The following is a 21,502-nucleotide window of genomic DNA, read 5'->3' on the forward strand; positions in this document are numbered from 1 at the left end:
CCCTCACTCCCAAGTCACAGCCCCCTGACCCCCCAGCTCTGCCAGAGGGGACTCCCAGTTGCCAGAGCTATGGGGCCAGGGACCTGGGTCCACAATCCCCTGCCCCGCACAGCAGCTCCCGAGCCCCAGCTGCCGCCCGCAGGAGGCAGTGGCTGTTGCAGCACAGCAGGGCATGGAGCCTGGCTCCCTCTCTCCCATGGGCAGCATAGCCGAAGTAGAGCCCATGGGGCAGGTGTGGGTAGGTGCAGGGTGCCCACTGCGGGCTTGGGCACCCCCCACTGCTGCCCTCCCCACGGGGCCTCTGTGGTCCAGCATGTGGGACATGGCAGGGCAGAGTGGGGCTGGGTGGGGAAGCTTATTGCTGCTGCTGGGAGCTCTGTGACACTGTAGCGAGCCGCAACCTGCCCACCTGGCAGCAGCTCCACGGCACCCTCCTGCTGCTGCCGGGTAGGCAGAAGCCAGTTCATCAGGGCTGTGTGTGGCTTGCAGCAGCAAGGAGCTTCCCTGCCTGGCCCTGCTATGTCCTGCCATGCCTGGCTCCACCCTCTGGGCTGTGGAGGCCCTGTTGAGAGGGCAGCAGGGTGGGGAGCCTGAGCCCACAGCAGGCAGCCTACACCTGTCCCCACCCCGTGCACAGACCTTGGGGGCACATGCCTCCCCCACCTCCCTGGGAATGCCCATAGTGGACCCTCTGCCCCCCGGATGAGCCACCCACGGCTCTTGTCTCATTCCCTGCTGGGGCCCTGTGGCTGCTCATTCCAGCCCCAAGCCCCATGCACTGCCCCAGCTGGGCAGCAGCCCCAGCCCTGCCCAACTCCTCCCCTCCCTCCCTATGGGGGCCTCAATCCCTCCTCCCTGTCCCGCCAGATTTACCTTTAGGAGCTGCTCTCCAGACTGCCTCGTGGCCATATGCATGTGTGAGTGCGCGTGGTGCTCCCTGCCGGACCACACCCCCCTCCTACTCCTCCCCAGTCCTTTGCAGGCTGAAACTCTGCCAGCCTGCAGGGAGCTCTGCAAAAATGGAAAATATGCGTATTTCTCCATTTAAAATAAAATCCATGTTTTTGTCTGTTAAAAGGGAAAATCTGTATTTTTGTCCATTTTTCCATGGGAAAGAGGAAACCTGGATCACTATTGATAAGAGTCGTTGAGGTTGTTCATCAGATTAAACATTCCTCATGCTAATGAAGTGCCTTCATTGGGTCCTTACTTTTTAGAATAAGCCTCAGATTGTTAAGGAGCCCTTCACATTTTGTTTTCAAATTTGGCTGCTTTTCTACATATTGTTTTTAATAGTCTATTGTTTCTTTTGTTTTCTTTAATGAGCCTGTATTTATTGAGAACTTTTTGAACCCTAACAGGCTGCAAATGCATGCTTTCATGTTTCAAAGTCAACTTTATCCGCTAGGTTACTTCAGTACACAAGAATATTTTAGTGTAGCTCTCACATAAATTAGTCACTTGAGTGCACTCATGTCTTCCCATAAAAGTATTAGAAATATCTTGATCTTATGCAGAGTTCAGACATGGGGCACACTCAAGTTTGTATCAAAGCCTGCGTGCATGCAACTATTTTTGAAGATCAGACTTAAGTTATAGCTTTGTTTTGGCAAGAAGACTATTTGAGAGGTTTTTCTGAAACGGCTAGTATAGACACTGTGCAGAGGGACACATCCTGGAGAATACGCATAGCAGTATCCTCTGTCTGATTCTTGTGAAAGAGGATAATTGTGGCATATTGCAGTATCCCAGTGGTACTCACCTAGAGGTGTACGCATAGGGCCAATACTTGTAACTGGTTTCTTGTATATTGCTCTATCCTACCCCAGACACAAATGTGTTTGGCTTTGTCTGACCATGTGGATTCAGTCTTACTAACTATCACTGGTTATTTTCTTTTAAGTTGATTATTTTACAGAACAATTTAAAAGAAGGACAGACTCCTTACATTATGCTTGCTTCTCTGGAATAAGGACCATTAAAAAAAAAAATCATACATTATCCCCATTGTAAGGACAAAAACGGTAGCAAGAATGGTAAATGAAATTAACTGCAACTCTTAAGCTGGATCCCTGGCTTAAGATGCTCCTTCTAATATTTGGTATGTAAGCCAACCATCCTGCAAGAATTGGGTAGTTTTACACTTAAACATAAACATGAAAAACTGGAAGAGCTACATCCAGATGTTGTGCAGCTTCTTTGAAATGGTGGCTGAAAATCTAAATATCTCTCCGTAGGCAAGCACAAAGTTTTGGAGGCTGAATTTCATGCCTTATTTTTGCCTTTGTACAAAGCTCTTCTGACAGTTGTTTGTCTCAAACCTATAGGCAACAGAATACAGTGCGAACTAAAAAGAAACTCAGCAGCTTCATTTTGATTTTCAGGTTCTTCATCCAGTTTCAGACTAGAAGCAGCTTACTGGGCCTGACTCTATGCAGAGTGACAAAGCTTAATTAAATTAATCCAGATTTATACCTTTTAATTCTGGTTATAGTCTAATTCTAGTCTCATATGTATACAATCCTACAGAATGAATGGGTTGCTTGGGTGTAAATTGGAGCAGAATCTGCCCCGCTGGGTAGTTGCTGAAAGTTTACTTTGAACTTTAAATATTTTTGATTCAAGCAAAAATGTACAATATTTTAGATGCAGAAGGGCTTGAATAACTTGATTTGGGTTAGACACCAAATTTTGGTTTGTGGGTATTGCATCTGATACCAGCATCTGAGAAAAAGAAGACTAGCAAAATTATAATCAGGCATAGATTTTTCAGATTCATGGTTCTTATTTTGCCCTTCCTCTAATTTGTTATTGGATTCTTCCCTTCAGAGCTGCCAATTGTCTATTTAAAAAAAAAGTGTTATACAATTGATGGACAAGCACTTGTAACTTACTGAGATGTCGGTAAAACTTGGATGGTTGGCAACTTTGCTTTTCCCACTGCTGCCCCTCGGACCTTCTGTTGTTTCCAGGAACACTGGGTGTTGTGTGTGGGAGGAGGGATTCCTCCTTGTTTGCTCTCAGAAGAGTGGGAGGAGTTAGGCCAGCAGGAAGTGTCGAAACACAAGTCAGATAAGGTTCTTTGGGTAAATCCATAATTTTTTATTAAACCAACTCAAATAGGTGGAAACAATCTTCTTTGCAAGCTTTCAGGTACAAATACTCTTCATCAGGCTGAGGAAGCGTCTGCAGTTGGTGTGTGCTCTTCCTGGATGAAATAGTAAAGCCAGAAGCCAGTATGTATGAGAGAGCCAGTCAGTGAAAATGTAAGTTGAGGCGGTCAATTTGCGAGAGACTGGTGGGGAGAGAAGGGGAATGAATATATCTGGTAAAATGCAGACAGGTTACCTGGGGAGTCAGATGTTATGCAGATTGTAATACGTCATAAATCCAACGTCTAAATTTAGTCCATGATTTTCTGTATCCAGTAGGTTGATGAAATGAAGTTCGTAGGCCCATTTGTGAAAGGTGTTTTATAAATTCCCTTTGAGGATTAGAACTGAGAGATTGGAGAGAGAGTGATATTTCTTGTGAGAAACGTGCCCCCGCTGGTAACTGGGTATTCTTGTCTTTGATAGATTGTCAGTGTTTGTTCATTCTGGTGCAGTTGTTTGAGGATTTTCTGTATAGGTTCCAGGGAGAGAGATGTCATAACCAATGGATTCATGGGGGGTTTCTTTCTGTACCAAAGCAATTCTTCATGTGGTATCCAGGTGGCTGCTGGTTAAGGCATATCATCACATGTCCTCCTACTCCTTGCAGGTCGCACCTGCTCCCTACTACCACCCATGGGTTGCATCTGTTCCCACTACCCCTCTCATGGGTCTTGCCTGCCCCCCCGCCCTTGCAGGTCATGCCTGACCCCCATCTCTCGGTGGATCCCTGATCCCCTCCAGCCTACTGGACTCCCAAGCCCTTGGTTAGCACCTCCCTCCCATCCTGATTTACCTGATATCAGGCAGCCGTTTTGAATTGATTTAATCTCCCCCTAATGCCCCCAAATGTCTGTACTTAGCCTAGCTCACATCTGTTCATGTGAACTTATTAATGGGATTACATCCTCAGAGCTTCACAAAGAGATTTTGAATGAGAAACGCTTGAACTTTAAAAGCAAATTGAACATGAAAACTCAAGCTGAACCTGAGTAAAAGCTGAATTGATACAAAACTTGATCCTATCCAAAAGGCTGAGAAGCCCACAGTTACTGGAAAGATCCCCAACCCTCAACAGACATTTCAGTACATTTGGTTCAAATTTCACATATGTAATGAATCTATATCAAGCTGGAATTTTCCTAGCTTTAATGAATTTTTTGGTAATTTAGGTGCTCAGGAGTCCATTTCTGCGAAATACTTTAAATGGCTGTAAAGGTTCTTACATATCTGCAAATATATTCAACATTTGGATTTTCAGTTGGTCCGGTCAAGTATGCCAGCTGCATTATCACACTCGTGGCTTGGTGGCCGAGCTTAGACATGTGAAATCAACGATGTACTCAGTGACCTGTTTCTTTGCACCCGTATGTTCTGGTGGAGTCTCCGTTTTGTGCAGATGTGATATTCTTGATAACCTCATAATTTGTTACCCTTTTTCCTCTGGTACACTCAAACTAGCACCTGTCAGCAGAGTTTGTTTATGCTTCGCTCACTGAAGGCGCACGTTTAAAAATCAGCCCTGGCACGGAGAGTGGAGTGAAGTTTTGAAGCGTCCCGGATTCTCATGGCCCAGCGCGAGCTGTAGCTATTAAAGGGGATTACGGGACACAGCTGGTGAGCAGATGGAATGCTTGCAATTTCAGAAGTCGAACTCAGCCATAAACCAAATTTTGAACAAAACCTATTTGCTTTCTAAGTAACTCATTTCATTTTCTCCTCCTGGGCTCATAACTCTAGTCAAATTTGATTGTTGAGGCATGGTCCGCTTAATAGGTTCTAGTTCAAGTAGTCATCATTTATCATTCAGGCAGGAATGCATTTAATTTATGCTTGGAATACTGTTTGAGAAACCATTTTGTCTCCCATTAATAGGAGAATAAGTTGGGTCTATCCTCCTGTCAATCTCCAGATGTTTGGGCTGAGTGAAATGGGCAGTTCCCCAGAACCCTCCCCTCTGTGCTCTCAATAGACCATTAGTGTGATGACTGCAGTGGACAAGCTGTTTTGGTTACTGTCCCTGTGTTTCTAATGCATCTCTCTTGTATTGTGTCCATTGCTGTAGTGTCATCCCTACTGCCAGAAATCTGACATTGCATAGTGCCCCAGCGGCACATTTTCATCTCTTTTGAGTCATGAATTTAATCTGCGTTGATTTTAAATGAGTTCAGCTGGTCAAAGTTAGGTTGACCTGTGACCCTGTCTTTTCTGAAGTCAGAGATTTCTCATGGTTTTCATGTGAAAAGGGACAAATTATCTCTATTCAACCTATAAGTCAGTTCCAGGTTTATTTAAAAAATCCCTCACAATCCTTAGCAAATGGCTTCTTTTTAACTGCGTTTCCTGGTTTAACACACCAGAGCCGTGGTCCAGACCTTTTTGCCTTACTGTGAGACAGATCTCAGACAGAATACTGTATTTAAACAGAATTAAGTTTTGAACATACATATCAGTACTATTAGGGCACATAAAAACATTTACCAGGATGTTGCAAGTATCTGAAACTCAAATGTTATAAATCTAGATGTAAAGTATTGTTACTTGCTTGCGTTTAGATTTCCTGTAAGCATAAGAAATTCACAGTGCAGGTATCTGCACAGGCTTAACTCCATCCTGGAGTGATCTCGCTTACAAGCACATTTAGGGTAAAAAATGGATGGTGCAGTTGTATCCAGTGGCAGACCGACAGGGCGGGAGGAGGCCACAGTCCCGGGCGCTGGCTGGGTTGGGGAGGGAGGGCGCCAGGCTGAGCCCTTCGAAGTTCTTATCACACGATGTAACTTTAAGCATTGCTATGAGAAGGACCGGGGGGAACGCAAGTATTGGCCCCCGGACACCCACGGTATGTCACTGATTGTATCCATATCAAAAGATACCTGTCAGTTGGCATGATGGCACTATTACATCTGTATTCTGCGGCAATACCAGTGTATTGAAGCCGCTGCAACTTTTAACCCTGCTTCATTCATGGTTTAAGTAGAATGGTTTAGCTCGCTTGTACTCTCTAAAGGATCATTCAGATGTAACAATTACATGGTAATAGCTGATGCATACTGCATAGCTGCCCCTCCTGCCCTTTATCCCTTTTAAAAACAGTTCAGGATATGGTTAAATGTACCTTTTAGTTGTGTTGGCATCATTAGAGAACTGTAGTTATGGGTGCCTTACTGCAAGATACAGGTCTTGATTTAGTTTGGAACTAATTAACGAAATCTTTTATTGTACTAATTGCATGGTTGGGATGAAGTTAGACTGACTTCTGACTTTAAGGCTTTCTTTTTCAGGCCCAGCACTACCAAATGCAGTTGCACATTTTCAGAGAACTTAATTCAAATAGTCAGTGCCTTAAATTTGAAGAGGTTAGGTTTTTTTCATACATAACTCAGACAGGAGAAATCTGTTTTAAGTATAAATTAAAACCCATGACTAGCATTTCCAGAAGGACAAATTGTAATAAGTGTCTTTAATATATAGTGCACTTTATGCTTCTCATTTTTCTATTCTTTGTTGCCTTTTGTTTCTTCTAGTATGGCAAATAGATCCAGTGTTTTTAAATTCACGTGTTCTGGGTTGATCTAATTGGTAAATATTTTTGGTGGCCTCCTACATTTTACTAATCAGCTCAACTGTAGTCTAAGCATGAAGAAAACAGTTTTGTACCCACATAGGTGTATGTACAACAGACACCTCCCAGAAGGTGTCGCACACCATCAAAGACCTATTGCGGTGGGTCTGAAAGGGGTGAGGGTAGCTACCAAGTAAGCGAGACCTCTAGAAACTGACTCCAGGCAAGCGGAGAAATTGGTGTAGTGGCCGGCTGCTGCCAACAACTGTAGTAATTAATCCCATCTATATCATTGTCCTCATTTTGCAACCACAAGAGTTTTGAAGCCAGTGTTTCTCCTGCACCAAAGAGACTGTCAGCTGCAATAAGTGTACTGTTCCACTCATTAAGTAATCCAAATGTCACATTCAGAAATTAGAAGAAAAGGGGGGAGCATTTTTCCATAAACATCTTCACTGGAACAGCAGTCACATGACTCCTTAGCCTCTGTAATAACAGAGCTCACTGTGCTTAGCTTGCTTGCCCGTCCTCAAAATGAGTAAGAAATGTGCTCTTTCCACATGAAGCCCAAAGCAATTGCTGCTAATGTGTAAGTAGGAGTGTTGCTGAAATGTCTGTTTTCAATATTCCTCATTTTAGAGCCCATTGTATCTCACAGGTTATTCCATCAAAACTATTGGATTCTGATTAAACTCATGCAAATAATGGTATAGAAATGTTCTTTATTAGCTTAAAGCAGGGCTTCAAACTCACCTGAGGCCTGATCCAGAGCATGGGGCTCCTTTGCAGATGGGATCCAACGTAGAGCAGTGGCTATGGGCCAGGCAGCTGCTTGCCATGGTGGAGCCACACAAATAGTCTCAAGCCAGGTCACCACAGGGCAACTAATCACTTGGGCCTCACTTACGGCTCTGCTGCTGAGAGCCATGTCCCCTGAGGCCAGAAGGCTCCCAATTTCTGCAGTAGGCCACATCTATTTGCTGGCTATGTCCTCAGCTTCTTGTATCCTGGCAGGCTGGATGGAGCTCCATAGTTTAAGCTTTTGTCTTAGCTTGTCTCATCAGTGGCGTTCGGTTTGCACGGTTCTACTAAAGCTGGGAACCAACTAAGTGAGCAAAAAAAAAAAATTCTGGCTTTTGTAGCCAACCCCAGGGACACTCTCTTCTTAACTTGGATGTCCATGGAAGTACCACTCATTGGAAAGAAGTGAGTGTGGCTAGTTCTGGGATACCCCAGCCTTGTGAGCAACCTCAGGTGCTGTTAGATGAACTTTTGGCAAACCTATTAGGTTTCAAGCCTAAGATATGTTGGAAAGAGTGAATATTTTCCACAATACTGACCTGCATTGCTTTTTAAAGCTGTATTTCCATTCAGCTTTCTAACAAGTGATCAACAACCAAGCATAAATACCAAGAAAGAGAGACTCTAGCATCCAAGGTGGCGCTTTCCACTGGTGAAGATCAAAAACCCAAGGAGGGCAATTCCTCCCCTATTTTTTTTTCTTTGACTCTATCAGGGCCTTGCAGCAGAATTCAGCCCCCGACTATTCTCTTAAAGGTTTTCAGCCTTTAACAGGCAAGCTCATGCTTTTCTGTTTGCAGAGTACTCCATGCCTTCCATGTTCTTGTAGCAGACTCCTTGGCTTTGCAAGGTTCACTGCCAAGCAGATTGTTAATTTTGGCTGCCACCACCGCCTTTTTACTCCAGACCAAGTAGTGGGCTTCCCAGGATTCATTAGACTGTGCAGTCTGATCATTTTCCTGCGCAGATATGCAGATTATTTTGCAATTTATTTTGACATGATCATAGCATACTACTCTTGTGCATAATGGGGCAGATTATCAAGGCCCTTTTGGGGCCGTTTATGCTTTTGAAGATTTAAAAAAAAAAAAGATTAAGTTTTATTTTAGGCTCAGTATGGATGTCCTTTTGCTTTTCCGTCTGGAGGTGGGGAAATATTTCCTGGCTAATGTGGGATATCAGTGCTAGGGTACAGAGCCGTTTTACCCTTGGGTTGCAGGCTTGACTCTCACCTAAACCACGAACAACAGAAAGCTGCAAGTTTGCTGCTTCTACAAGTTGTTAGTCGTTGCTTATTCCCATGGGGCTACGGAGACCAAAACTGCAGTTGGCATTCCTGCCAGCTGCCACAGCAGAGAAATCAAAGATTAAAATGGGTCAAAAGGCAAAGCTGCTCTCTCCCTGTCTGCCCGCAGAGCCAACACTGAGGAAGCAACAAGGGAACTGTCTGTGAGGGTTGTGTGAAGCAAGGAGGACTTCAGTCTGGTACTGAAAACTGCTCATTTTCATCAACATTTAAATGTAGCTAGGGGAGCAGGGAGTCGATGCTTCCTTTTACTGTTTATATGTGTGATTTCAAACTCTTGTCCTCCTGGCAGCAGAGAAGCCAGTCGCCGTGCTTTAAGGGAATCTTTTATTTTAGCAAGGAAATCTTGCGTCGGTAAGTTCAAACAACAGCATTTCATGGCAGCACCAATGAGCAGTTCTTGTGGGTCACTGCTGAGGCCGTTGGCAAGTTTAAGAAACGGCAGTATCTTAGCCACACAGCTGTCACTCTTAGGCTGGTTAGAAGCTGGGGAAACTTGTAGGCTTTTTGTGACTGTTTGTTTGCAGGCAGCCAGTAATAGTAACGTAGTGATCTTTGCAGAAGTTAACTTCTCCATGAATGACTCCTCAGTTCATCAGACTGACAGGCTTGCCTCGGGGGTTCTGGTGCCAGATTGTACTATGGCTTTTGAATACTAATGAAGGAGATGGGGGACACAGATTAAAGTGACAGAAAATAAATTAGAAGAACTGAAAGAAGGGGGAAAGAAAGGAATAGCTTAGAAATAAATTATGGGCATTAAAGGCGAGTGTAATGCTTTGACACCCATCCCAGCTGCCATAGAAGGAAGGGCACGAGGGTTTTCTGAGAACTTTTCTTCTCTTAGCAGGAGGTTATCTCCTGCTGTTTTATAAGTGAAATGACACAAAAAGTCTCCTGCAGAGAAATGGGAATCTGGGCACAGTTCTTATCTCTCCAGTTGTATTACTGTGTAATCATGGGCAATTCACGTAAGCATTCTGTTCCTCTATTTTCCAAATTATCATATGGCAATAATAGTCACTCACCTCTTGTGTGACAAAAAAAAATTGAGCAGCAGTGATTGTCAGAGCAGTGTAAATTCTGCAGTCGGGTGTCGATGATACCGTTGATATTTACTTCAGCATGCTGAGAATAGTGCCCGACAGTGATGACTGCTGGGAGTTTAAAATAACTTGGTTTTTCCTTTTCTTGTCTGGTCACCCAAATGTTTTAAATGCTATAAACTGGATTGCATGTCAGTAAAAGAGCAGTTAAAGACATCACAGTCTTTGTCAAACCAGGTGGTGCGGTTCCTTAGTGTTTGGGCAATAGAAAGTACTGTACCATGAATGGTACGTGCAGGGAGAGCAGGTGTGGTACACGCACGTGGTACAGGCTGGTCCACAGGCCAAGGCAAACCCACGGACCCCCGCCTGCAAGCATTTGGCACCCAATGGGGCCAGCGCAGAGCAAGTGCCACAGGTGGCATGCAGCCCAGGTACCGCATATGGGGCCAGTCTGTGGGTCAGCGGGCAGCACTGGGGATCAGGTTATGGTGCTGCACGGGCTGGATCCAACCTGTGGGCTGGATGTTTCGCCCCCCAGGGGTAGAACATTTATAATTTCAGGACTAGGAGTCCAGTGTCTTGTGATGATACCTTTTTCTTACCTTTTCCCCGAGAATCAACCCCCTGGAATTGGGGGTGTATGTATTAAGCAGAGAACTTGTTTTGTTCACTGGCAGAGAAGCTCACCTGCAGACACTGCGTGTCTTGCAGCTGCCAAGAGAGCTGCTGCTTGTCTGGCCCCGCAAGCTGAAGGAGCAGAGGCCTGTTAACCCTCTTACAGCCGTAGCTTATTGGGCACATGTCAGACTGGCCCTGCACACTAAATCCAGAGCTGGGCTGGATTGGGCTCACAGAGACTGGCTGTGTATGCCAGATCCAGTGCTCAGAACTGGTCTGGCACAGGTGCCACATGCAGTCCATGCCCCAGACCAACACTGCACACCTTGTGCAGTACACGCCGCATACCACCCTGTGTACCTTGTAGTGCATACAGGCTGTGACTGCTTCATGGTGCCTCCGCTGTGCAGGGCTGGTCTCTTGCATGTGAGACCCGCACCAGACAAGCCCTGAATGCTGGATGTGGCACTTGGGCTGTCTTTGCACTCTGGCCCTGCACCACTCATCCAGCCCAGGTGGATGGATGAGGGTGTCACCCCTGAGGTACAGTATAGTGACTGTATATTAGGAACAACTCTATATGAGCAATTTAATTTAGAGGTATTTTCCTGTCGTATGAAGTGCATCTTAGCAGACTTTTACCTGCCGTATACCTGCGGATGCCTGTCTGATGGCTCAGACAGAGGTTCCTGTATGATGTTGCACACGTAATAGAAAAGAGTCCTTTGAAAATGTAGCCCTTGGTACCTAAGTTATGTCCGTGTCAGTCAACGGCACGTCTTATTTGTGGGTGGCTTCTCTAAAATGTTTGTATATACTCTTACTGTGAGAGCTACCCCATTTGCAAAGGACCAGATACAGCCAGTTTTAAAAAAAAATTAAGAACAACTAATGGCTATATTTCATAAAGCTTGACACACCAAGCACATGACCTCATGTTCCTCCAAGTCCTTGTTCCTTGTTAACAAATATCTACCTTTCTATTACACACCCAGGGAGCATAAAGCAGACTGCTTTTGAAGAGTAACATAAGAGAAGCTGTCCAAAAATAAAAGGACTGTTTCTGACTCTGAAAAGTAGCTGAGAGAGGTCAAACATGCAAAGTGTACTTATTCATTACAGCAGAAGAAAGGGACTGGTATGTAAATTGAATTCAGCCATACAGGCTGATCTAACTTGTACTTTATCCATGTATGTGGGTTATGTCACTTTAATTTGGTGTTCCTTCAAAAAAAACAACCAGCTGCAGCCATATGTGGTGCTGTGCATCTGTTGCTGTTGGTGAGAGACAAGTACGATATAGAACTCCTGCCATGTAGATCTCCTACTTCTGTTTTTCACACCATTTTAGTAAGAAAGCCCTTTTCTGCTTTCTGATGGCCCCTTTGCATGTTCAGAGCAGGAATTTACTCAGATCTTCAGCCAGTGAAGTAGGAGCTGCTGTTGCTGCTGCTGGAACACAGCAACAAAATGGAAAAGAACAAAACCAACACGTCACTTGCACACTCCATTTGTCCCTTGCATCCAGCATTTCTTTCCACTGCAACCAATTTTCTTTCTTTCTTCTTAATAAAAAATATGTTTAAACAGATTAATTCACTTCAATTGTGCTGTTTTGACTTCACTAAATTCCCACTTGCTCACAGGCCTGCTGCTTGCCTGCATTGTGGCAGGGAATTTTATATTAAAAATGCACAATATCTTTTCAAACACAGGGATAAATTGCATGAAGTGAGCTGAAAAAGCAGTTTGGGGCCTGATCCAGTTTCCACCTAGTGGCAAAATATTGATGGGAGGAGGAACAAGAGCAGCACTGGGGCTCCAAGGAAGAGCTGCAGAGTATTCTTAAAGGCATCTGTGTTCAAGATGGTGCATAAGCAAGTGCTTAAGTCCCATTGAGCTTTGTCATCGAGTGCCATCCTGGTAATCAGTTTCTTCCCACCTCACAGTCTGAAAATGTTTGCTGCCACTTTTCACATTGCTTTCTTGATGCTTCCTAACACTTAGGGCAGTGGGGGCCATCCCTTTCTGGCAGGCATGCCACAAATTAGTCCCAAACACTCCATGAGTGCCCTTTCGATTCTCTACCCCCGCCCAATTTGCTGCTCTGCTTTCTGCTTCCTGCCCTGTGCTCCCTCCCTGATCTGCTGCTTTGTTTTTTCCTCTCTGCCCCGTCTGCCATTGTGCTGCCAGTCCCCTCCCTAATCAACCGTGTACCACACATGCAGGCTGCCTGTGCCATTTAGGAAGTGTCTGTATTTTGAGCATCATCTAAACAGCTCATAGCTTTCAGACAGAGTGATTTTAATGTGAGGCTTCTAGTCTTCAAAGGGAGTGGCCACATTTTCATGGCTTCTCTGAGATCCCAGCTCCCAGAAATGGGAAATGGGGGTGCTCAGTGCCTTTGAAAATCAAGCCATCTATGTTGATTCTTCAAAGCAGATTGAGTAGTTGAACTTTGAGCTTTGAAACTTGACAGCTACAGTCATGCATATTGTTATTTTGGGGTTAGCATCGGTGTCATTTGTACAGCTCGGGAATATTTAAGCGTGAGTATTGGAAATAAATGCGTATACAACTTTAGAAACTTGGGAATAATCTTTGCTCCCTATTTAACTCTGCTTACCATTTAGGATGGCACAGAAGTGAAGGGTTCTGCTTATTTCCTTCCTAAACATCAATCTGTATTGATCACAAGTCTGACCCATTCTGAAAATGACTCTGGTAAAAGTGCACAGAGGCACAGTGAACACAACATGAATGCACACCGCGTGGTATGCCCCTATCATCACAGAGCCTCAGTCGCTCTGATTCTAGCCAACAGCAGGCATCCACTTCCTAGTTTGAAGTTATAATTACCAACACTAGGCTAAGGGGTGTATACACTCAAGTACGTCGACTGCTTGCTACTGTCCTCTTCCCCCGTCCTGGTTTGGGGTGCACCTCTTTTATTCCCCATAGACCTGAAGAGCAGTCATGGGAGGAAAAACTGCTGGCTGAATTTCTGGTCTCTTGTGCTGTGCATGTATAGCTGGAAAGATGGGTCTCTCATTTCATTGTACCTGCTGTGTCACTACTATATTTTTTGCACTTATGGTTGAGGGTCTGATTGTGCATTTCATTTTTTAAAAATCTCAAAGATAAGAAGGGGGGGGACCTCTGTGTGAACACATGTGCAATGGTGTGTTTCATACTTTTTCAGAAGCCCTTCTTTTTTGTATTGTTTAAAGTATTTAGCAATAATGAGGAATTTGTCAAGGAAGCTCCTTATATTGGAGAACTCAACGTCTTTTAAGTCACAAATTCACTGTACTTGACTGATAAGATCTGAGTTATTGAGCCAGTCCCAGCCCCAATAAATCTGGAACAAATTCTGAGAAAGCATTTTATGTTATGACTGACCTATCTGCAACTTCGGAGCTCTGCTTAAGAGTTAGACGTAGGGTTTGTGCGGCAGCAGGGCTGATGTCAGTGCGTTGGAATGGAGGGGCTGTTGAAACAGTAAATACTTTCTGTAGCCAGCAGTGAAGTGTCTAGCTGAATCTCTTCCTTTTCTGTGAAAGGAAAAACGCACAAGAAACCTAAAATCAGTCAACTGTATTTACAGTGGGAAGATTGTAATTTGGGGCTTGTAACTGTTTCAGACTATTTGCATAAGCAGCTGTTGCTTGAGCAAATGTGAACTATTATTTGTGGAAACTTTAAACTCACCTTGTGGCTCATGTTTTTCTGTTTAGTCTTTCTATGATTTATAAAATATAGGAAGGGCAGAAGAATTTTATATTTGTACATGCAAGATGAAGTGGAGAGACTTGTGCTAGGAGAAATCTTGGAGTAGTCACCCTGCCTGTGTGCTCCTCTCAGAGTAAGAATAATCCTTGTTCTCCAGGGAAGTTCAGCCTTGGTGATTCTGGATGGGTCAGAACCAATAGCCAAACTTTGGAAAGCAGGAGGAGGATAGGGGGCAATAAAAACATGGCTCAAGCTACATACCAGATTTTCCAGTTGATATTTTTACTGTAAAAGGTCAAATTGAAACTGCTAGATTCAAACACCGCAGAACTTGGAGATGGTTCAAGATATGCCGTGAAAACCAAATTTCATAGCTCAGGAGAATCCATAATACCTATTAGGCATTCAGAAATAGAGGATAATTGGGGGTTTATGTACGGAATAATTGAGGTTTTTATACTTTTCCCCCAGAGAACTCCACGGAGCATTCACAAGGAATTTCCCTCCCGCTCCCAGCTTCCTCCGATGATGAAAAGTTTTGCCGTTGCAGATGTGGGGAACAGATGTTACAGGGGGAAAAGCTGTAAAGGGACAATAACCCAAAGTGTTGGAGTGGGCTCTTCCCTGACTCTGTTCCCTGTGTCAAACAAGGAGAGCAGTATGTGCCAGCTCCATGGCTCTGTAATTCCTGGTTGTAATGTGGAGGGAGTGACATGCACAGAGTTTTCATTGGCTGACTTGAGGCACCCAGGGTCACGCAGGCTGGGAAGAATGAGAAAAGGTCAAAGATTAAAAACAAACAAAACTGGCCATTAGAGGCCCGATGCCCTTAAACAAATAAATGAATTCCCAATTCCCCAAGCAATCATAGGTAACGTTTCTAAAGTTTGCTGACTATTGGAAGCAGAGCTTGACTGTTGGCCCTCTTGCAATCCATTGTATGATATCCCATCCAAAAGATCAGAGCAGCTATTTTAATGTACTAGAATAGGTGTTCAGTGATAAGGATGGCTTCCACATGTCATATCCTGGGCTCAGAGCAGGGTTTTTCATGCGATCTCTGCCACCTAGGTAGAGCCACTGCTCTCTCTAATGCCCCAAGTTGCAGCAGAAAGCCTGTTGTATGGAGTTCCCTTGAGGTTCTTTTCTAAGTCAGAGGAAGCCACTGTTGAATGGTGTGAGTTTCTCCTCCTCCACAGGCTGTCTTTGAAACTCCCATTTGTTGCTATCTTGGGAGAAAGGGCATTGAGCTTGAAGTTAGGGCCAGCAACTTTGACATTCTGGTTCAGTCTGGGGCTCAGCTGAACCAGCTTCCTGCTTGGGCAAAGTTGCATGACTTCTCTAGTTTTAATACAGAGTACAGTAGTATAAATGACAAGACTGCAGGTATTCCTGTTTACGGTTGAACGGGCAACAACAATTTGTTGAAGCTTGATCAAAATTCATCTGGTTCACAGAACAGGAGACCAAAAACCTGGAGAAATAATTTAAGAATTTCTCTACCCTGATTTAAAAAAAATGGTGCTGTTTTGCTCAGGTTGTTACTGCCTCTTTAATTGCACATTTCCTTCATTTTTATGGTATATTACCTGTTATGATTGTTATAATTACTAATGCTGTTATTTTGCGTTAGAATTCAGTGCTGCCTGTAAGGCTTAAAGGTGCATACTACAGCGCTCTCTAAGTTTAAGTGAGGAACAGCTCTTCTGTCTAAGTTGTCTTTTGAGAGAGGAAATAATTTTGGCAGTATCATCTGTGGTATTAGCAGACTAGTAAGAGTACTAGTCTCAAGTAGCTGAGACTTGCAGAAACATAAGGATCACACATGACTAATGTAAAATTCATTAATGGAATATGTAAATGTCCTGAGCTAGGCATAGGCAGGCCAAGTTTCTTTGTTTAGATGTGATATCTTTAATTAGATGAAATGAGGAGTTGGAAGAAAATCTTAGCAAGCTTTTGGGTGCAGTCACCCTCCTTCAGGCCTAGGGAGGTTCTGAGACTTCAAGCAATGAGAGAAGTCTCAGAGCAGCAGAGACTTCCTATTCCTGAAGACTGGTGATTGCACCCAAAAGCTTGCTAAGAACTTTTTTCCAACTACTCATTTGGTCTAGTAAAAGATATCACATCTACGCAAAGAACCTTGCTTGCCTTAGACCAACACAGCTACAACCAAAAACCAAAGCAGGCGTGACACTTGCATGCTTCTTGCATTAACCTCCTGGGTCTTGCATCATCCCTGCACGATCCTGGATTCAGTTACTAAAGACATGAATGAGTTTTTCAATTCATTTTTCCATCCTGTTTTTATATCTGTTTTAATCATCTTCAGAAGAACTTTGAATATTTAAAGTTCAAATATGAAGCGTCTTGTTTTTTGATAATTAAACAGAGATAAAAGCATGATTTTATATGGGTTTGTCATTTCTGGATTGGATTGGATTGATGGTCCTACAAATTACACAGGCAGTGGCAGTGCAACCTTCCCCACAAGATCCTGCCAGTCGCCTCCTACACTCTGGAACAGAGAAAGCAACTATAAGGGCAAATCAGCCTCCATTCTCATCCGGTACCAAATGGGTGTGCGAGGACCCTGGGGGAGGTGGTGGGCAGTGTCTTCTAGAATGCTGGTGAAACCAAGTGAATTTACTGTATTGTTAAATGTCTGTCAGCAGTGGGGTAAGGGATTTGTTGAAATAAATTAGCTTTTTAATTTTCTCTTAGGACTCCTACAGTGAGAAGACCATTTTGCCCTGTGAACTGTTCAAAATGCTACAGTCGCCAACCTTTGTGAAGGGGGAAGTGGGGGAGAAGAGGGTTGGGGGAAGGGATAGAGACAAGCTGTCTAAAAGCAAGCTGTCTAGGCCAGAGAGATTAAGTTCACTCATACCCAAGTTCACAGCTCATTTCCTTTGCATTCGCATTGCAGACTTTCATTCATCTTTTCCTAGCTATACTGTCCTTTTTTTACTTCCCTGAATTCCCTGATGAAATAGTCTCTGTGAGCTTCCAACTCTAAATTGACCTTTACTGGGAATGGATAGTCATAGCTCTGAGCTAGGGCTGTGTGAAGCTTTAGTAGCTGATTTGATTTGGAGGAGAGTCAGCCCGATTTGGGGACCGAATCTCTGACTCAAACTGGGAGTTCAAGTAAAAGCTCCATATCGATTTGATGAATCTGAATCAATATGGAAAAGAGTTAACTAATTCAAAGATTCAGCCATAGACTAAACAGGCAGCTGACACCCGCCTCCAGCTGGTAAGTCTGTTGGGGTTGGGGGAGGGAGGAGGTAAGGGATGTGTGGGAGGGAGGGATTGGGGCTGGGGTTAAAAACAAGCTGCCCAGCTGGGGCGGGGTAAGCATGTTACTTGGGGGAGGGGGCATGGGATGTGGGTGTGGCAGTACTGGGAGCAGGGGCACTGCCCTGCTGCTGCTTGCCCAGCCATGGTGCAGCAGGGGGGCAGGATGTGGGTGCACCCACAACCCGTACCCTCTGTGCCAGCTGGCAAGTGGTGACAGGGCAGAGCCCCTGCTGCCGCATGCGTGTCCCTCACTTTCCACCCCAGCTGGCAAGTGGCGACAGGGCAGAGCCTGTCGCTCCTGGTGCTGATGTGGGTGCGGCAGTGCTGGGAATGGGGGCTATGTCCTTCTGCCACCCAGAGCGAGCCGCACTTGCGTCATGTGCCCCCTCCCCAGTGCTGCCTGGGCAAGTGGCAGCAGGGCAGAGCCAGGCACAGCCAGAGGAGCTGCAGGAGAAACCCCTGTGGTTGCATTGCCCCGCCCCATCCCCTGCCTGGCCCAGCCTCCCAGCACTTAAAAAAAAGAAGAAAAAGCCCCACACTCACTGGCTCTGGCAGCGGTGATTGAGGCCTCTGGGTGCTCATGGCACAGCCCCCACCCCTGTGCAGTGGGCAGCAGTGGGGATCGCCCCCCCCCCCTGCCTGGTACCTGCATGGCAGCTGCCCCACGGTGTGGGTGCAGCACAGCTCAGCAGGGCACCATGTGCTTTCCCAGACCTGGGGCAGCTCCACCTGTCTGCTGGAGCTCCCGGTTTTATTCCCCCAGCTCATCCTGGGGGGGGCGCAGCCCCTGGATCTGACTGGGATTTCAGCAGGCTGCTGCTGCAGCTGGGGAAATAGCACAGAGCCACCACCATCCTTAGCTGGCAGTGGCAGCCTGCTGTCATCCTGAATCATCTGGGGGGCCATGGCCCCCGGGAAGAGGTGGGAGAAGCAATCAGTGAGCTGGGGGAAAGATCGGGGAGCTGGGGAGTCAAACTGGGAACAGGGGGAATGTTCAGGTACCTGAATATTTCCCCAGCCCCCAGTTCAATTCCCCAGCTCCTGGTTCAGTTCCCCAGGGAGCTGAGGTGGCTCCACGTGTCAGCTGGGGCCCAGCAGTGCTCAGCCTGAGTGGCCCCAGCTCCCAGGCAGCCTGCAGCCCCCTGCTGAGCTGCGCTGCACCCTGTGCCATGGGGCAGCTGCTGCGTGGGTGCCAGGTGGGGGGGGAGACAATCCCTGCTGTCCCACACTGTGCGGGAGGGAGGGGGGGCCTCTGCCACAAGTGCCCAGAGGCCCCAATCATTGCTGCTGCAGCTGGTAAGTGCGGGGGTTTTTTTTGTTTTGTTGTTTTTTACATGCTAGGACTAGGCTGGGGTTGGGCGGGCATGCGGCCGTTAGGGCAGCCATGGGGAGGGGGCACATCCCCCAGCTCACCCCGCCCAGGGAGAGGCAGGCACCAGAGGAGTGCAGAACCTGCAGCCACCTGGCTGTGCCTTCCTGTTTGTGGCCGATCCGAATTGCTGAATCTTCCAAAGCCGATCTCTGAATCAAATCGCTGTCCGCCAAATCCAAATCGAATACTTTCCTACTCGCGCAGGCCTACTATGAGCACTTGTGCACCAGGCACACTCCAACTGTGGGGTCCTGCAGTAGGGGACCTGTGTGTGCTATCTATTTAGTGACATTAGAAGTTTTCCTTGGGACCAGAAATCTGTTAATTTTTTGTTTGGAAAGCTGATGCATTTATTTTCGTCTATTGCCAGGGATGCTGTAGTTTCTTAAGTCTCATTATTCAGTTCTACTTCTTGGGGGAGTTTGAACCTTTAGCCATGCACTGCAAGGGGTCAAAAAAGCTTAGTTACTTTACAAAGCCATTATTTTTCACAGGAGAGGGAAGTGAAATTTCACTGGGCTTTAGGGTTTATTTTCATCGCTTATTTGGTGTGACGTAGAACCTTTGCTAGAAAGCAGAGAGCGAAGAGAAAATTCAGTCCACATGTTTGGGATTTAAGGTCAGGAATGATTCAGACTTAGCTTCTGGGGGCTGTAATTAAGGGTGACATAATAACCATACACTTTCAATTGCATAGTAGCAGTATTCTGTTACACACTGTAAATGTAGAAACCGTTTTATGTTGACATCCTTCAGAAATGAGGCTGCATCACCTCCAGATCTGGATACAAATGTTGGGGTGCAAGTCTGTCTCTAGGACTAGAAGGCCCATTGAACTCTGAAAGCCCCTGAACTTTTATGAACTTATTGCTGGGATCAACATGTGGATCTCTTCATTTGAGCCCATCTTTATAGGTTTCAATTTAGCATTATCTTATACTTAGATTGTGTCAATTTGTACACCGGGGTGGGCAAAATACGGCCCGTGGGCTAGATCCAGCCTGCAAGGCCATTCTATCCAGCCCACAGGGCCCCTAAAAAATTTAGAAAATTAATATTTATCTGCCCTTGGTTCCTGTCAAAAATGACAGGTACCAAGGGCAGTAGGACCCAGGGGAATCCCGGTGGGCTCCTGCATCAGCAGGGCCTGCCCAGCCCTGCCCTGCCCCCCATCCGGAAGCCCCAGCCAGGGCTTCTGGCCTGGGACCACATGGCTGCCTCAGCTGGAAACTCAGGAAAGGGGTAGGGGAAGTGGGGGAGGACTCCGGGCAGGGAAGGAGCCTGGGGAAAAGCTGAGCACAGGGAGGGGGAAGTGGCCCCTTGCCCATCCCATGGCCAGCGCCCCGTGCTGCAGCTGCTTGCAGCCCATGTGGGTCTGCCCATGCCTGCTCTGGTCAGGCCTGTGTAGACGGCGAACGGCTGCAGCGCAGGGTACCAGCCACGGGAGAGAGAGGGGCCACTTCCCCCTCCCGCCTGCTCAGCACTACCTTGTAACCTGGCCCCACGTGGCCGGCTCTGGGGTCGCCCGCTGGGGCTGTGCATGACGACAGCAGCTGTGGCCCCCTGCTTGCTGCGCCGGGCAGTGTGTGCCACTGCCACCTGTGGGCTGCCCAGCATGCAAGCTCCAGGTGGGCAGCAGCAGCCAACACTGCCCAGCTTGGCAAGCGGGAGGGCTGCAGCTGCTGTCACCAGGCACAGCCCCGATAGGTGAGCCCGGACCCAGCACAGGTCCCAGGCTGGCAGCAGGGTCGGGTTACAAGCTGGTGCTGAATGCAGGGAAAAGCGGCCCCTTGCCCGCCTGGGGACCGGCACCGCATACCGTAGCTGCTTGCAGCGCGCATGGGGCTGCCTGTGCCTGCTCCAGACAACCCCGCGTGGGCTGTGAGTGCCTACAGCAGGGAGCACCAGCCATGGGGTGGGGGAGGGGCCGCTTTCTCTGCACTCAGCAGCAGCTTCTTCCCTGCTGGCGAGGAGGGGGTTGGGGCTGTGCGCTGCCCCCACCTGTACCATGGGGCTGGGGCCACTGGGAGTGAGCAGGTGTGGGAGCCAGCGGGAGCATGAGACCTGCACTGGTGTCCCAGGCCAGTGCCAGCGTGTCCCAGCTGGCAGGGGCTCTATGGAGCCGGGCCAGCTCCCATCTCTCTCTCTCTCTCTCTCTCTCCCTCCCTCCCTCTTTGCTGGTGCAGCCCAGCCGGGCTCCGCAGACCCCTGCCAGCCTGTGTCCTGCTCTGGGCCCCACGGGTGCTGGCCCTGGGCCATTGGTCCCAAGATGGAGACCAGGGGGCGGGGCACCTGTCAAGGGGCGGGGTTACCCCTGCGGCCCTTGACAGCCTGCCAAAACTGGGTAAGCAGCCCTCTGCCCAAAATAATTGCCTGCCCCTGTTGCACACTTTACTGCACGCTGTACCAGTTGTTAGCTGTGGAAAAAATGGTCATATTACCCTCTTCTTCCTATTGAGAATTAGCTTAAGTAATTTTTTTGCTAAGTGGCTGAGACTGAAAAGCACTTCAAGATGCAGGAGGCCGCAGGCCCACTACACACTGAGGTGCATTCTTTTAGCAAAAGATGGACGTTTATATTGGAGTGTTGCCTGTCAGTACTCA

General features: G+C 46.7%; 1 protein-coding gene and 1 long non-coding RNA gene across 2 annotated transcripts in view; one reads left to right on the top strand and one right to left on the bottom strand.

The window, feature by feature from the left end:
- The window catches only part of LOC109308441, a 10,757-nt gene extending 7,761 nt beyond the window's left edge, over window positions 1-2,996 (bottom strand). The window contains exon 1 of the long non-coding RNA XR_002100616.1: window positions 2,895-2,996. This is a non-coding gene — a long non-coding RNA (uncharacterized LOC109308441). The remainder of the gene's footprint in view (window positions 1-2,894) is intronic.
- Window positions 1-21,502, top strand: part of FNDC3B (fibronectin type III domain containing 3B) — a 307,284-nt gene that overhangs the window by 164,817 nt on the left and 120,965 nt on the right. The window lies entirely within an intron of this gene.

This window comes from Crocodylus porosus, unplaced genomic scaffold (genome assembly GCF_001723895.1).
Source record: "Crocodylus porosus isolate Cpor-Errol unplaced genomic scaffold, CroPor_comp1, whole genome shotgun sequence".
Classification (NCBI taxonomy): Eukaryota; Metazoa; Chordata; order Crocodylia; family Crocodylidae; genus Crocodylus; species Crocodylus porosus.